Raw genomic sequence first — 17,641 nt, forward strand, 5'->3', positions numbered from 1 at the left:
GCCAGGAGCTCAGATCCAGAGAGCAGTTTACAACCAAAGACTGAGGACGACACTGAAGACTCTTCTGAACCTGACACTGGAGACTCTTCTGAACCTGACACTGGAGAATCTTCTGAACCTGACACTGAAGACAGTGCTGATTGGAAGGAGACCACAGAACCTGCATCAGGCTCAAACTCACTGAAAAATAGACATGAATCTGTCAGTGATCCACGACGTAGTGCTGAAAAGAAACCATTCAGCTGCTCAGTCTGTAAGAAAGCTTTTTCACGGAGTGGAAATTTAAAGAGACACATGAGAAGCCACACAGGAGAGAAACCACACAGCTGCTCAGTCTGTAAGAAAGCTTTTTCACGGAGTGGACATTTAAAGAGACACATGAGAAGCCACACAGGAGAGAAACCACACAGCTGCTCAGTCTGTAAGAAAGCTTTTTCACGGAGTGTAAATTTAAAGGAACACATGAGAATCCACACAGGAGAGAAATCACACAGCTGCTCAGTCTGTAAAAAAACTTTTTCACATAGTGGATGTTTAAAGAAACACATGAGAATCCACACAGGAGAGAAACCACACAGCTGCTCAGTCTGTAAAAAAACTTTTTCACAGAGTGGAAATTTAAAGTCACACATGAGAATCCACACAGGAGAGGAAAAATAGATCTGCAAAGTTTGTGACAAAAGATTTAAATGGCGTAATCGTTGAAAAAGACACGAGTGTTGGTAAGGGAATACATTTGTCTATTTTGTATCCTGATGACCTGATGCCGTTACATGTAATACGTTACTCCCTCAGCCTGTTTTCACCCACCTGCAACCGATTCGCTAATAATCACAAATGTTCATTTCTTCGACCCCTTGACTCGACTATTTCTTGTTTGATAATCGTTACATCTCCTCAGGTTTTGAATGGTATAGCTTTAAAAAACACATCATTAGACATATACTGGGCTGTGATGAGGATGGATTATGATTACATGCTTTATTAAGCAGCAGTTAAAAGTACTACACAAAAACTGGACAGAATACAATGGAGAAGAATGAGATTACTGTGGGTTCCCTTACCCATACAACTGTACTATTTGGTATGCCAGAAACACATTAAGTCATTAAGCAAAACCTACAAGTCTGCCCTACTGCATATTGCAGTATGGAAGCCAGCATATGTATATGGCTATTCTGACCCACAATACTTTATCGAGCAAGAGGGCAAAGGTAAAGATGCAATGTTGTGATGAAGTAGTGCAGTGGTGCCCTCTGGACCTGATAGTGCAGCAACACAAATTGCATAATGCATAATACCAATTGAGATTTAATAAAAAATCTTACATTGAAATAAATAGTTAAGTTCTTTATAACTACGCATAAAGATACAAAAGAGAAAGAAATTGCATAATTTAAAACAATAATAAACAAGCTATTGTCAGAGTCAGTTATAAAGAATATAAAAGGAGGGCTTACTATTTCCTGCAGTTGATACAATGAATGATATTTACCAATAAACAATGACAATATTACTCATGTCAGACAAAGATATGTTTGAAAATGACTTAAATATATATATTTATCGTAATTCAAATATGAACATCAAAAGTCGGAATATGCCAATCTTTTTTTCTTATTATCTTATTTGCTAAACGTTCTTGTATAGTAATATGCATGTGTTGTATTATTCTACTACGTCTATTTATTAATGTTCAGCAATAACCACGTTTTCCCAGTACATCCATGGGACTGACGTTCTTGGGTGGGGTGATTCCGCTTTTGAACAGGAATTTTGTTAGCCAGTGTTCTTGTTTTCCATGTGCTCAATAAAGTTTCTTTAAAAAAAATTCTAAAGAATTCAACCAATCAGAAGTGGACCCACTTGTCTTTTCATCCAATCAGATTCCGCAGCAATTGCGCCGCGTAAGATAGTATAAATAGCCCCGTCTAGAAAAAAGACACCTGTTACTTCTTACCCTGGACTCATACAGGCCCTGCTGTGAGAGATAACTTTGCCTTTTCCTCTTCTTTATCGAAACCCTCTGTCTTCACATCTTCAGAAAAATTGTGAGTACGATAGTACAGCTTTTCTCCACTTAGAGGATGTGTATTTAACCAAATGCAGCGCTCTGAACGTCTGTCATCATGAGAAAACGTAACCAGCTTAACGTTTTTTAACCGCTTACTCTTTAAAGACGACGCATCATTTTTATAGTGAAACAAAAATGTTGCGGTGTAAGCTGGTAAATCAAGCTTCGCCATTAATAAGTCGTTTTAACTGTGGTGTTGGTAAATTAAGTGTAACTCGACGGCACAGTCAAGATGTTGAATTGAAGCATTTACAATCGGCGCGAATTGTTGGAAATAAATATACTTCCTGTCTCATTAGTGGCCAGGTTTAATGGTTTCATATTTAAAACATGATATTAACACAGATAAAACTTTTTTTTTACGAATTTCAGTGAACCAGGGCGTTTTTCCAACGTACTATCTGAAATGATTACTCGCTGCCGACATTTAAATAAAATGAACGCTCTGTCTCCCCAAATCTCGCGAGAGTTCTTTTTCCTGCGACGGATTTGTGTCGACCTCGGTTTAGTGTCTTTACATTACATTGCATTTAGCTGACGCTTTTATCCAAAGCGACTTACAATAAGTGCATTCGACCAAGAAGATACAAACTTGAAGAAAACAGAATCCTATAAGTACATCAGGTTTCATAGAGCCAACACATTTCAAGTGCTACTCAACTGGCTTTAGATAAGCCAGTCCTTTGTTAGTAAGTGCTTTGTTAGTAATGTTATTGCTCAAAGTGGAGTCGAAAGAGATGAGTTTTCAGTCTGCGCCGGAAGATGTGTAAGCTTTCTGCTGTCCTGATGTCAATGGGGAGCTCATTCCACCATTTTGGAGCCAGGATAGCAAACCCACGTGTTTTCTCTAATGTCTTCACATTAGAGAGATGAGAGACATGGTTCCAATTTTTACTTTATTTAGGTCGAATTAGATGATTATTATGTGTGTTTACTTTCTGGCCTGCCACGCCACTAGTCTCCTAAAGGGGTGTGGCAGTGGCGCAATCCGTGTGAGACAGTTGCAGACAATGTAAATGCGTCTCCTCTCTTAACACTGGCCCACATTCACGTCCAATCGTGCCACCTGTCTGCCAACAACTGCGTCATTGTGCTTTCGGTATTTGACGTATAAACAGTATTTAGCCTCTTTTTGTTTTGAATTATAACTGTCTTTCTGTTCAGATGACAAATGTGTGCGTCAGGTGACTTAAATCATGATATGATGTTTGGTTCTTATTAAAATAGTAATAGAGCAGTCCTCCCACATGTGATGATATGCCACTAGAATGTATGTTACACACATGTTTTTGCACAAGAATCAGCCACTAGGCTTCCTTTTATGATAGTTTCTTAACAACCTTTTTTTCCCTTTTACAGCGCGAGTGCCTCTCAATCCACGTTGGTCAGGCTGGTGTGCAGATTGGCAATGCCTGCTGGGAGCTTTACTGCCTGGAACATGGGATCCAGCCGGACGGCAGGAAGCCTGGTGACCAGAACATCTCAGGAGGAGTGGACGATTCCTACAACACCTTCTTCAGTGAGACTGGAGCTGGAAAGCACGTCCCCAGAGCAGTGTTTGTTGACCTGGAGCCCACTGTCATCGGTACATTCTCATTCATTATAAATGATAAAAGTATCATAAACCTTTTCCCCCCTCTGTCATTCAAAACCTTCAATAATCTAATGCTCATTACCCTTAGATGAGGTGCGCACGGGGACTTACCGCCAGCTGTTCCACCCTGAGCAGCTGATCACTGGCAAGGAGGATGCTGCCAACAACTACGCCCGAGGACACTACACCATCGGCAAGGAGGTCATCGACCTGGTGATGGACAGAATCCGAAAGCTGGTCAGTACATTTAGAACAGAAGTCAATTTTGCTGAAGAGTATTAAATGGAGATGAATCAGTTTATTGCTAAGTAGGTTTTCACATACAAGGAGTATGCAATCATATTGTGGTGAATGGCAAAAATAAGTATTGCAAAAGCCAAGTGTCATAACTAATAATAAATATGTGAAGTATATGTTTTAAAATGTAGAGCTGTACAGTGTTTTAGACAAACACAAGACATAACAATCTGGTATCACTCTTTCAAAGTGAGCATATTTCCCCGATTCTGGCCCACTTGCATCGGCTTCCTCCACCCTGCAGAATTCAGTTTAAGATCCTCCTGATCGCATTCAAAGCCCTCCATGGTATGGCACCCTCTTATCTCTGCTCTGTTTTCATTGAATCTATATGTTTACATGCTGTGCACTAATACGCTTTTTTATCATTAGCTGTGAACCCTTGGCACTGCTGTCTTTGTATTATATAAATACATTTATTATTATTATTTCATGATTTTCTCTTTTTCTTTCAGTCCGACCAGTGCACCGGTCTTCAGGGTTTCCTGGTGTTCCACAGCTTCGGAGGGGGCACCGGCTCTGGTTTCACCTCCCTGCTGATGGAGCGTCTGTCCGTCGACTACGGCAAGAAGTCCAAACTGGAGTTCTCCGTCTACCCAGCTCCCCAGGTGTCCACCGCTGTGGTGGAGCCCTACAACGCCATCCTGACCACCCACACCACCCTGGAGCACTCTGACTGTGCCTTCATGGTTGATAATGAGGCTATTTATGATATCTGCCGTAGAAACCTTGATATCGAGCGTCCCTCTTACACAAACCTGAACAAGTCAACTTGTGTCCTCCATCACTGCCTCCCTTCGTTTTGATGGTGCCCTCAATGTTGATCTGACAGAGTTCCAGACCAACTTGGTGCCCTACCCCCGTATCCACTTCCCTCTGGCCACCTATGCCCCTGTTATTTCTGCAGAGAAAGCTTACCATGAGCAGCTCTCGGTGGCAGAAATCACTAATTCCTGCTTGGAGCCAGCCAATCAGTTGGTGAAATGCGACCCACGCCACGGTAAATACATGGCCTGCTGCCTTTTGTATCGTGGTGATGTCGTTCCCAAAGACGTGAACGCTGCCATTGCCACCATCAAAACCAAGCGCTCCATCCAGTTTGTGGACTGGTGCCCCACTGGTTTCAAGGTGGGCATCAACTACCAGCCGCCCACTGTAGTTCCTGGTGGAGACCTGGCCAAGGTCCAGAGGGCTGTGTGCATGCTGAGCAACACCACTGCTATTGCAGAGGCCTGGGCTCGGCTGGACCACAAGTTTGATCTGATGTACGCTAAGCGTGCCTTTGTGCACTGGTATGTGGGTGAGGGTATGGAGGAGGGAGAGTTCTCTGAGGCCAGGGAGAACATGGCCGCTCTGGAGAAAGATTACGAGGAGGTTGGAGCTGATAGCCTGGGAGATGAGGATGAGGAAGGAGAGGAGTATTAGAAAGCTTTATTGATCTCTGATCCATGCTGTTTTATTAATGTCAAGAAAATAAAGTTGTTCATTGACTGAACCTGAACCTATGCTTTCCTCTCGTCAATGAATACACTGTTAAACATGACCTATCTGCCTAGATGGGTTGTATGTATTCACTTGCTCAGTTCAATCAAAAATGTTTTCACACGGATGCTATTGCTCAATTCAGTCACTTGGAGGCAGTGGTGTTTAACATGTATATATCTGTTCTCTGAACACACCAGGCATGGCAATCTAGTTAAATGCTAGATTAATCACTACATGATTTCTCAACATCAGATGATTCAAGAGTACCATTTGCATATCTTACATTGACTTATTTAAGATTGGATTTGTGCTTTACGTGAGAAGAACAGAGTCCTAACCCCGGCCTGATCTCAAATAGGGTGTGGTATTCACTCTGGCCCAAGGGAGGGATAGTAGTGAGGCGGGGGGGTGGGGCTCTCATGCTGGCAGACAGGTGGTGTTTCAAAAGACTTAGTTCTGCTGTTCCCAGACTGGAACATGAATGAAACTGAAAGCAATACATTAGGAACCATGTAAAGCCAACATTGAAAAGGGCTAAATAGTGTTGTAAGGAGATGAGTGTTTTCACAGGTGTTGTAAACGTTTTTTTATTTTCAGTTCTGTAATCATTCACCATGTTCGGTTACAAATAAATGCTTTTTCTTGACATTAAGCAGATATTTAATGTCATTAAAACAGAAAAACAAAATGGATTCTACAATACAAAAACATACACAGCTCATTTAAAACCCAACAGGAACATACAGTACTGTGACTCTCATAAGCTTCCTATTGCCCCCTTTTCTACAGCTCCCAAACCAAAGCAGCTAATTGACAATAATGCATATAAATCCCAGTGAAAAGAGAAAGTTCCACAGTGTAGTACACCACAGTCTCAAATGCAATTAGCTGAAATGTAACTGGACCTGCTTTGGAGTCTGAAGAGACAGAGCAGCAGCAAGATGAAAACAAAAAGACTGGCTTAATGTTGGATTGCAGTTTTCTGTTGAAACTTGCAGATATTAAAACAATAATACCAGTAATCTTCACACGTCTGCTGCAGTGTCTCAATCAAGTTTAAGGCACAGTGGAGAGAATATTCAGTTTGTATGTTATTAACTTTCCAATAAACAACAAAGAACTGCATCATCATCTGGGCCTTCGGTCAGTTCATTGTAGAAGTTCTTCACCATCTCAAGCTCAGCACTTACATCTAAAAACCCAAAACATATGGTTTCAAACAAGTGGATTCATTTAATACACTAATGGAAATGTATTTTAAATGAGGATGAAATGTACAGTATTGTTTGTGTTGTGTCTCCTTCACCTGGGATGGAGAGACCAATTGTTTTGAGTGACAGCTGGATTGATTCCTGCATCGTGCTCTCCACTTTCTCCGGGATCTCCCACTAAATCAGCATTGAAATATTGATCACTGAACACTGACATGTGTGCACATGTATGTTTGTGTTGCAGTGTTCCTAGTTTCATTTGACTGCAGGAGGAAATATCAAATGTGACAAAGCATCAGGTCTCTCAGCTGTTTCATCATGGCGTCTTCAGCCTTATCAAACATGACGTCTTTTGAACCATGAACGTGCATTTCAATCGTTCCCCTCATGTTTTTCAGCGTGCCTTCTCCTTTCATTTCTTTTGCTCCTACATCAAACAGAAACATGTTGACATCAAAATGTGTAGAGGTGTATTTCTATGTCTGTAGTGATCTTCTGTCTTCCTGTCAGAGCATTCTTTCATGGTCTCCTCCATTGTTGTTGTCAGGCTGCTGGAGATCCTTCTCTTACGCTCACGGAGGAGTTTCTTGAGGTTTGTTTTCATCTTTTCTTCCTTAGAGAGAGAATGTGAAGCAAATATCAACATCTTTGAAAAAGAACATGTTACAGACTATGCTCATCTTTCCCTTGATTCTTTGTTCCAGATTGTCCCTGGAAAAGCAGTACATGATTCAAAGTGATAGCACGTGTTCACCAGCAGGGGGTGCACTTTGCCCAATATCAGAATATTCTATTGTCATCTTGAGAGTTTCCTCATGAACTGGGACAGGGTCCGCTTTACAGCTGCAGGTCATTCTTCAAAGCCATCTCCAGCTCATATTGAGTTATTCCAGTACAATGTGTATGAATATGCTGACTGATCAATATGTATTCTATTGATCACCCTTCCACTACAGTCTCCCTGGCCTGGACAAACATGTTTGATCATGGACTAATGAATAGGGTCTTTGACCTCTTGAGAAATGTCAGCTGCAGTTTGACATTTCCGCACTCCTTCTTCCTCATCTCCTCCTCTGTGCCAAGTGGAAATGTATTGATGACCCCGTTGAATGGTTCTCTTTCTCCTTCATTTCTAAAACGTATGAACACAAAGAAATGCTTACATTCAGAAGGCCTTACCACATTTGTATTTCAATAATGTATTTCAATGTATTGTAAAACACAATTGATCCAACACAGGGTTTGATGTGTTTAGTAAGTCATTTCTTACGGGAAGGTCTTCTTCAATTCCTCCTCAATGCTGTCAGTCAAACATGAAGTTAGCTTCATGTTGATGTTTCTTCATTCCCCTTCTCTTGCTTTGTGGATGCCACCATTCTCAACTCCACACTTCAGTGACCTGTGAAGTGCACCACCTTTCTTTGTCTGAAACAACACAGAATGTTGGAAGAGACAGATCCATATTTTGTGCTAAATGAGTCGTTTTGATTTAATTCCAACTGAAATACTTACAGGATAAAGGACCGACTTTAAGACTTCTTCACATGAACTCTTTGATGTTTTAACCCCCCCACTGAGACATCTTTCAAAAGCCATAAGGGTCCATGGGTTCCCTGACTTGATCAAGTTCATGACTCAGCTTCTCTTCAAGTCCTATGGACACAGCCGTCTTTATGTCAGCCTGAAACCATACACAACACATTCATTAGTTAAAGCAATACAACCATCATTCAATATGGGGCTTTGTGTTTCAAGCAAAAAATACAAAAGCTTTGAGTAAACTGTAGCAATGCATCCTCTCTGAAGCAACACACACTCAGCTCATCCAATACCTTGTTGGCTCCACGGGTAACATCACATGTGAACAGTCTTTCTTTGACTTTACCATTTGTACACAACATGTTAGTGTATGCAGCTTACTTCTTTTCTATGAATGTTATTATTTCTGTCAATATGAAAGACAGTGAAAGATGTTGTTACTTGATGTTCCTCTCTCTCTGCTGCTGGCTGCCTGAATCAGAGAGAGAACCCCCAGAGCTCCAGACACATAGTTCCATGTCTGCCAGTCGTTGAGATCTTGCAGGAATTCCTGTAAAAAATGTAACATACTTAATTACATTCTTGACTTTACATGTTATACTCAATTAGTATCTCTACATATTTATTAGAAGAGATCAAAGCATTTTCATTTTGTCATTCCTGGCTCACTGATGGAGAATTTAATCACATGTGTCATCTGGATCCAGACGTTTCTTTTTCATCAACTCTTTGGAGCTCACTGTGAAAACTTTGAAACATTCCTCACTGAATTGTTTCAACAAGAAAAGAGTTTCAATATCAAAGCAGGTTTGCAGTTTGGGACAATATTTGTGTTTTTGTATTCAATATAACTCACCTTAACGTCTTTTAGTTTGCTGAATTCTGCCTTCACGTCTATCTTGGCTTGCTCGTTTTGTTTTAGTATCAGAGCACGAACATCAGCTGCTGACCTATAGGAAAAGATTTGTATTTGAAGAATGACATGAACTGCATATATATTCCAGGATATGATATCACTACGCATCTCCATCTTGCTTTCAATGACCAATGATCACATAGCTTCATCCAGCATCACTAAGTGTTTGTGAAGCAACAACATTAGGACAGAAATAAATGGCTGAGATGTTGAGGAATCAATGCAGGCATTTTAGAAACACGGATACTGTTATGATCATGGATACCCTGGTTGATCCTGTTTCAAGTGAACATTATATCCCTGAATACCATCCAAACCAGGATACTAATGTGCCTGTAAACGTAATCAATGTTTCCATGGTTTCTCCTCTTGGCCATCAGTGTCTAAATTGGATGGTACATTTAACTGTGTACTTTTGCATCTTAAACCACTTACTGATCATCTGAACCTCCAAGACTATCAGACTTGGTGCAGATCAAATGAATCTGCTGACACTCGCGACCATTTCCCATGAGGCTGCAGGATTCTTCCAGGATCTCCCAGGATTCTTTTTCAGAAGCTGCTCCATTGATCTCAGCCACAATCCACACAGTAGAACAACTTCCAACAACCTGGAGGGGAATACAGAAAATAATAACGGTTACGTTGTCAGTGTTCCACAATAATCAGCATTGCGTGTGGATAAATCATCTTTTTCCACATTGTGTCTCTGGTCTTGTTACGGCCCCGGTTTCCAGGAAGATCCACAAGTGTGACGTGCTGGAGAAGACCCTTCTTCGGCCCCCTGACAGTCACACACTTCACCAGTGGCCAATAGCACTTCTTCACGTCTTTAGCATCTTCCTCTTTTGACTCACTTCCAGTGTATTTGACCAATTCTGCAGATAAGTCTTCAGCCTAAAATAAATAATAAAACAAGAGGCAATGCAAGGCCATTTCTTTTACCAACACACTCTCACACACAACAACAAATAACATTGAGAGAGTCGGGGGGGAAGTGAACACAAGTGCATTTATTTACACCAAAGAATGGAGAGGAAGAAGCGTCTATGGAAGAGGGTTAGGAACATGTGGGAACATGTGAAACTTAAAGTCAGATAAAAATCACTTTGGTCAGACCTCAACTTTTTCTTTACTAGTGAAAGTCAGAATTCTGATAAAAAAATTAAACCTTTTTTTCAGATTTTCTATTTTTCTTTTCAAGAAAATCTCAGAAATCAGATTTTTCTTAAAATATATTTTACAATCAATTAAAACATGTATATATTCCTAGATCTCAGAGTAAAGTCAGAATTCAGAAAAGTTTCCTCTGAATAAAAGATCAAAATCATTTAAATTTAAAATAAAATGTCCCCATGTGGCCCTCATCCTCTTTCTGACCCTCTTTTTCCCACGCTCTCTAAAGTTGAACTGAATCAAAGAAGGATTTTCTACACGTCGTAGCGCCGCAGTCAATAACTATGTCTGATTATCTCAAAGTGTGTAGGGTCCTTTCATCCAAGGTTTTAGAGAGAAGTGCATTAAAGATAGTTCAGTGTGTAATGACTTTTAAACATATATCATTTGAAGGGTTTTCTTCTTAGATAGTGAAGTGAAACCTGCAAGACAAAAGTCAAGATGGCATGAATTGTGATGCGTTTGATTTCTTTTCTAAGAGCCTCAAACGCCTCTTCCCAAAAGGCTTTGTTAAAAAAAGGGAACATGTACAGTATAATAGCGCTTATCATGTTTGAGTGATTAGTCTCAAGGTTGGGACATAGCCACCAAAAGATAGGCTCTCAATGTTTCGAAATAATAATGATCACTCCACCAAATGCAGATTCAAACTAAAGTAACAGGTTGGTTTTGAAAATGTAAGAAGTAGAAAGTACAGGATTTAGTGTTAAACATGTAAGGAGTTTCTCCTGTCAATCTGCTCTAAGACAATGAACGAATTAACCCCCGTTGCTAAGCAGAATCTTTTGATAACTAATGCTTAGTGGTCATGGAAGAAGCTTAAGACCAGATGTTAGACCCTAGCAAAGAGCAGGTATTATCACAATGATCTATTTGACAGTGGAAGACTTACAACATTTGAATTACCATTTACAAAATACAGACTTCTAAAAATATTTACAGGTCAGACATTATGTGTATAAAAAAACCAATTCATTGGAAATCTCAAGAGACTCTCACCTACTAAAGAGGTTTTTGCTGGATCACAAAGAACTAAAACACTTTATATCCAAATTCAACTCGGAAATGTTCAATCTAAATGCAGACCAACTTGGAGGGTTGAGAACATCTTGGTGTACTCTGCTTAACTGTGTGATGCATGATGGTATCTGGGTTCATATCTTGAAGCTACCTTCCAACATTTCAATTTGGAACAGATACAAAGAGTTATAATATTCTCCTTATATCTATAGTAAGTATAAGACGGGGACCTCACAGAATTGTCCAATATGTGAGACTCATGTAGGGACTAGGCTGCATTGCAAAGAAGGAATGCAGCAAAACTCAAGTATTTTGGAGGGCAACATGTGCAAACATCACTACAGTAATCGGTCAACAGGTGTCAGTGGAACCTCTATTGTGTCTGCTTGGATATGGCCCTAGTCCTCTAAAACAGTGGTTCCCAACCTTTTTCAGTCAGGCCCCCCTTGGGTGATTGGAAATATTTTCGAGCCCCCCCCTAACCCCGTTCCCACTTAGATTGTTAGAATTCATTGTATATAGTTTGTAAGAGTCGGGAGTCATCCGATATAATTCATTCCGAACTTAAATTACTCAGACCTCCTAATTGACCTAACCGAAGTTATTGAGTCTATGTAAGTTTACTGCTTGGCTCAGATCCACCAACGATCAGTAAGATCTCACCTCTATTAACTCCCCGAAGAACCAGGTTAAATTAACTGCTGTTTCAATTCAGACAACCCCCTAAATCTGTTTAAGCAATCCCGAAGGACTTTGATATCAGTAAATGAGGTGTGGCCCTACCTAAGTGTGAGTGTGGCAGGGTGCGATCTTACCTTTCAAGCAGGAGAGGAGAGCGCAGATGTCTTTTAAGTTGTCCCAATCCAAAAGGTGGGATCAGTTTATTTGAAGAAAAATAGGTCCAAACTAATACAGGGTTTTTACCTTCTCTCGTTACAACATTATATTCGTACTAAACCTATCATGCTGTGATCATGTTCTAATATGAAACTTTAATTCACAGTTTTACATTTATTACCAAAATTCTAACTTCAACTGCCCAATTCAGTTGTGACATTTAAAATCTCCCGATAGAATTTAGAGGCTTTTCCTCATAAAAGACCGTTGTTAATTAAAATCACATTCAAACTTTCTTTCACCAAATCAGTTCACATCAATTCCATACCTTTTTTCCGACACAGATGGCGGGTACTAACATTCACAAACACATACCTATTTCCCAATCATGCTGGGGAAGTTTAACCTAGTTTTCGCACAGATGGAACCTAGTTTTCGCACAGATGGCGGGAAGTTTAACCTAGTTTTCGCACAGATGGCGGGAAGTTTAACCTAGTTTTCGCACAGATGGCGGGAAGTTTTAACCTAGTTTTCGCACAGATGGCGGGAAGTTTAACCTAGTTTTCGCACAGATGGCGGGAAGTTTAACCTAGTTTTCGCACAGATGGCGGGAAGTTTAACCTAGTTTTCGCACAGATGGCGGGAAGTTTAACCTAGTTTTCGCACAGATGGCGGGAAGTTTAACCTAGTTTTCGCACAGATGGCGGGAAGTTTAACCTAGTTTTCGCACAGATGGCGGGAAGTTTAACCTAGTTTTCGCACGGATGGCGGGAAGTTTAACCTAGTTTTCGCACAGATGGCGGGAAGTTTAACCTAGTTTTCGCACAGATGGCGGGAAATTTAACCTAGTTTTCGCACAGATGGCGGGAAGTTTAACCTAGTTTTCGCACAGATGGCGGGAAGTTTAACCTAGTTTTCGCACAGATGGCGGGGAATTTAACCTAGTTTTCGCACAGATGGCGGGAAGTTTAACCTAGTTTTCGCACAGATGGCGGGAAGTTTAACCTAGTTTTCGCACAGATGGCGGGAAGTTTAACCTAGTTTTCGCACAGATGGCGGGAAGTTTAACCTAGTTTTCGCACAGATGGCGGGAAGTTTAACCTAGTTTTCGCACAGATGGCGGGAAGTTTAACCTAGTTTTCGCACAGATGGCGGGAAGTTTAACCTAGTTTTTGCACAGATGGCGGGAAGTTTAACCTAGTTTTCGCACAGATGGCGGGAAGTTTAACCTAGTTTTCGCACAGATGGCGGGAAGTTTAACCTAGTTTTCGCACAGATGGCGGGAAGTTTAACCTAGTTTTTGCACAGATGGCGGGAAGTTTAACCTAGTTTTCGCACAGATGGCGGGAAGTTTAACCTAGTTTTCGCACAGATGGCGGGGAGTTTCATTCACAAACACATACCTATTTCCCAAACACAGATGGTGGGTACTAACATTCACACACCCATAGATTTACGCAATAGTTACCAAGTTCGAGAGAACCTTACCGAGAGCAAAAGCCCAGCTCTGAGGGAGAGAGCGTTACCGAGAGCCAATATACCAGGGGATCCCCCCCCCCTCTCTCCCTCTCTCCAAAAAGAAAGTTCCTCCTCATCTGCCAGTGTCTTTATGCTCGAAAACAGGATAGTAAAACCCAAAGACACCTCCTCCATACCCATATTTGTGGAAACTGGGCATGGCCTCTGATGTGCAAACATCACTACAGCAATCGGTCAACAGGTGTCAGTAGAACCTCTATTGTGTCTGCTTGGATATGGCCCTCGTCCTCTAAAACAGTGGTTCCCAACCTTTTTCAGTCAGGCCCCCCTTGGGTGATTGGAAATATTGTCGAGCCCCCCCTAACCCCGTTCCCACTTAGATTATTAGAATTCATTGTATATAGTTGTACGAACATTACATTTTCTCTGCTAATAACAAGACAAAAATATATATCATTATATATTTTATTATGGATTGAACATGAACAGAAGTGATTGTTTTGGCAGATGATCGTGTGCCACTGTGAAATAATGAGGCCTAATTTAAACAATTAGAAATACTGCTTATCGATCCGGTTCTTTAACAGTATTTTGATTTTTGTTATTTTTTCAAGGGAAGAATGAAATAAATTACCACTGCTCTAAAACATCATGAGGATGTTGTTCAGTCTGAATGCTGGCCAGGAAAGCCATCATGGTGAAATGGGTCGGGGAGGAGCGCAATTCCTGAAGAAATTTCTAGTGGGAATGCTTTATGCTGAAAAGCTGACGCTAAACTGCTATGCTGAAATGTAATGTGTAAGAAGAAAGTGAAGAATTTAGATTGAAATGATACATGAACACTGGGGGCTTGAATGTGTGATGAGTGAAGAAAAGAAAGTAAAAAGGCTTGGAAAAGCAGCAGAATATTTAAACTGCAAACTTTTGAACTAACTTGATGGTGAATGATCTGTCGCCATGGCAATGGCATTTGATGACACCCCATAATACGCTTAGATGCGTTGATGGCTGCATCGTTACCAAACCTGTGAAGTTTTGGGCCGTTTGAAGCATTTTCACTGAAGTTATGAGAAAACCGTGTTTCATGGCGAGCATTGTGTTGCCATGGCAACGGCATTTGAAGAAATCTCAAAACTGTCTCGTAGATGTCTTCACGGCTGGACTCTTAGCACACATGTGAATTTTGCCTCAAGAGGCATTTTGTTTAATTATTTGTCATTTTTCAAGCTACGAGATGTTTTCCTACGTTTCTAATGAAAAATGATGTCTCAGGAATGTAGGGTTTGGGAATTATGGCAGTTTTAAAAAAAAATATGAAGGCAAATTTCAAGATTTCCTACCCTCCAGCTCTGACATCACGCACTCTGCCTTAACGAGCTGCGCAATGTTAAAGTTCAAATGTAAAAAATGTGATGAATTATGGGATGTATCTCTGGAATTATGAAAGCTATGAATGATAAAAGTAATAGCCATCGATTCCCGACCGAGCTGAACGTTTTGATGTTTGAACGGAGTTTCTGCGATGTTGAATGTGGGAGGAGAAGACGGACAAAATAACTGGATGGAATAATAAGAATTTTGTCCGTAGCATAACATATAGTGGGAATGCTGAATCAGCATTCCCACTAAATAATAAAGATCTATGCAGAAAGGAACAGACGGGAGGAGATCACCATCACTAGACTCTGACTGGATCATACAGGATTAAACGGAACAATGTTTTTAAAGGAAAAAAGCAAAGTTGAAGAATGCAGGGGGTGTGGAGTAAAAGAAAATGTGGAACACATCGTATTACACTGCAACATGTAGAAAACAGAGAGGGAACAACTAAGAGACAGGGTCAGAGAGGCAGGAAGGGAGTGGAGCCTGATGGGGACACTGAAAACAGAAGGTGAGGGGGTAAGAGCTACCAGGAAGGCCATTCTTAAGTATTTGAGTGAAACAGGATTGATTGGAATAATTTTAAACAACGTAAATACAGTGGTATAATTCCACATATGGTGATAGGATGATATGGTGATACACACTCTTGTACAGTAGGTGGCGGTATGCACCTTAAAGTTGTTTGCAATCCGCCAAAAACCGAGAGAAGAAGAAGAAGAAGAAGAAGAAGAAGAAGAAGAAGAAGAACCTGGGTCCATGTGGCGTCTCGTCGCTACGGTTCTCTCTCTCTGTGTTCCTGAGAAAGTGTGTGTGAGCTCCAGCACTACTGATCCATCATCTGTGTGTCTGGATAGACCTCCGAATGGACTCTGTGCTCTTTTTTCTGGAGCGTTTACCTCGGACTATAGGAGCTAGCTTAGCATGCTAGCTGGAAACACGTTAGCAACACTAGTCAGATTGAGAGTTTGATGGAGAGAGAAACGGTGTGTTTAACGGAGTCTGCAGGAAAAGGTGATCTAGGAAACATGAGTAAAGTCCAAATTCTCGAGGAGGAGCTGTCTCTTTCCAAAGAGGAGAACAAGAGACTCCAGAAACTACTGGACGCTGTTTTACAGCCTCAGCTTCGGATACACAGAGCAGGTATGTTCCCTTTACTCTCCATTAACACTTTAAACTCTTCAGTCGCACTTTATTATCACATTAATAACACTTTAGACCAGGGGTGTCAAACTCAAGGCCCGGGGGCCAAATCCGGCCCGCGACTTCATTTTATGTGGCCCCACAAGAGCTTGCAAATAATATAATATGTTTATTATACGGTTACATGCTACTTTACAGAAGCACGTTGCCCATAAACGACATGTCCCACAATGCATCTCAAATTTGACTTTTTCTCAGAATTTGACTTTTTTTGTCCAAATATGCCTTTTTTCTTAGAATTAGCCTTTTTCTCATAAATAGATTTTTTTTTCAAAATGTCACAATCAATGTTTTTCCAGTGTTGTATCTTGTGATCAATAATTGTATGTCCACAACATAGGAGTAGATTTAACTGGTTTTACTTTGGTAACATGCTTCCGGGACTTCCTCGTGGGAACATGTACAACAGGCTCTTTTTAATACCAAGAGTGAGTTTGCCCCCTGCTGGACAAATGCAATAACATGTAATAATAACACAAGGTAAGATACCACATTTCCCCCCCTTTAAGCTAACAATACTTCCCGAAGGTGGGGGTATAACATACTCCCGTTACACAACATTTCGAGGTACTGGCATAAACCATTTCACTTTCAAAGATTAGAACTAAAGTCAGTCAAAATTGGACGTGCACGGATCAGAATCTAATCAATACACAATTTTCCCAGCTCTGTAATGAAAAGGATATCAAGATTAGGTACATTACAGGAGTGATAAAACATCCAAACATGCACACTTATCTTATTCTAGTAGAGATTAGAGGACAGGTCTAATGTTGTGAACAAAATGATCAAGTGAAGTTATTTTATTTATTTTATCTTATGTACCACATTTAATTTAATAATTAATCTTAAATTACTAATAACTTTAAAGAAGGCAACAATTTACAATGTGGATAAGGTGACTACTTATCCAAAGTGTGTGGGTGTGTGAACAGCTTGTCTGCCCAAGGTTAAAACATTTGGGACAGCAGTGAGAATGTTATGAGAAACAATTTGTTGCTTAGACTGAACTCGAAAGAAGCTGAGATTAGAACATTTTAAATAAATCAAAACACTTGTACATTAATTAAATACATTTGACATTTAGCTTGAGCTGGGTTCAATACTTTCTTTATGGTATTTCAATTGGGCTCAAGTAGAACCTTTACATGGATTTGGCTTGCAACACAAAGTGATACCGATCTCTGTCTGTTATGATTTGAAAGTCTCATGATTTAAAGTGTAGGCCTGTGAAGGAGAGGCCCTTGGAAAACATCTACTTTTTTTAACTGTAATTACTTATTGTAAAGAGATTGCAACATTATACTTTTTAAAGAATTGCTCAATTCATTTAACACATTTATTATGCACACTGTAATGAAAACGTCAACAAATATATTGATCCTGGCTTAACCAGCGACCTTTACTCTTTTGTTCATAAGCTCGGTTTC

General features: G+C 40.4%; 1 long non-coding RNA gene and 1 pseudogene across 1 annotated transcript; one reads left to right on the plus strand and one right to left on the minus strand.

Annotated features, from left to right (window-relative positions):
• The first annotated feature begins 1,169 nt into the window (after nucleotides 1–1,169).
• LOC117482481 lies at nucleotides 1,170–5,466 on the plus strand (annotated as a pseudogene).
• Nucleotides 5,467–6,795: 1,329 nt separating this feature from the next.
• LOC117482470 lies at nucleotides 6,796–8,016 on the minus strand. The gene is made up of 3 exons (XR_004555884.1): nucleotides 7,932–8,016; nucleotides 7,674–7,793; nucleotides 6,796–7,274 (listed from the first exon to the last, which is right to left on the minus strand). It is a non-coding gene; the product is annotated as an uncharacterized LOC117482470 (long non-coding RNA).
• Between the last annotated feature and the right edge of the window lie 9,625 nt (nucleotides 8,017–17,641).

Source organism: Trematomus bernacchii, unplaced genomic scaffold, assembly GCF_902827165.1.
Source record: "Trematomus bernacchii unplaced genomic scaffold, fTreBer1.1, whole genome shotgun sequence".
NCBI lineage: Eukaryota > Metazoa > Chordata > Actinopteri > Perciformes > Nototheniidae > Trematomus > Trematomus bernacchii.